Raw genomic sequence first — 613 nt, 5'->3', positions numbered from 1 at the left:
ATATAAAACTCTTTCAAATTGGGTATTACTTGTTTAAAAGTACTCATTGAATTTCTAGACTTTTAACTCTTAATTTTACCGGTTGGTAAATTTTTTGTTGATAAAATTGAGAATCAAGAAGAAAATCAAACATGAGTATTCTAATAACATATCTATCAATATTAATTCTAGACATAAATAAAAATAAGTAAAACATTATGTTTTTATTTTATTTTGTTTTATTACATTTGTTATGTGATGTCTTTATATTAGTTTTAAACATTAAAAAATTTATAAAAAATACTATATGTATAAGAAAACAGAGATAATGTAGTGTGTGTCTATATATATATATATGAAAGATTATGAAATACATTTTCAATATGTTATTATGAAATACTATATGTATAAAAGAACAAGAGATATATCTTATTTTTCAAATTTTTAATATACATATTTCAATAGCGCAGCCAAACAAAGGATAAAAGTCTTATATAATAGGTGCGATATTTTGAAAGATTTGCTTTTCCTAAAAAGATATATCTGTTAAACATTATAGATGTTAAAATCTAGGTGTCATGTGTCAAGTGGTGGAAAGTTGATAAATTAAATTAATTTAATAAGATTAAGCATA

This window comes from Arachis ipaensis, chromosome B09 (assembly GCF_000816755.2).
Source record: "Arachis ipaensis cultivar K30076 chromosome B09, Araip1.1, whole genome shotgun sequence".
NCBI classification, from domain to species: Eukaryota; Viridiplantae; Streptophyta; class Magnoliopsida; order Fabales; family Fabaceae; genus Arachis; species Arachis ipaensis.
Note: the sequence above shows the minus strand (reverse complement) of the source record.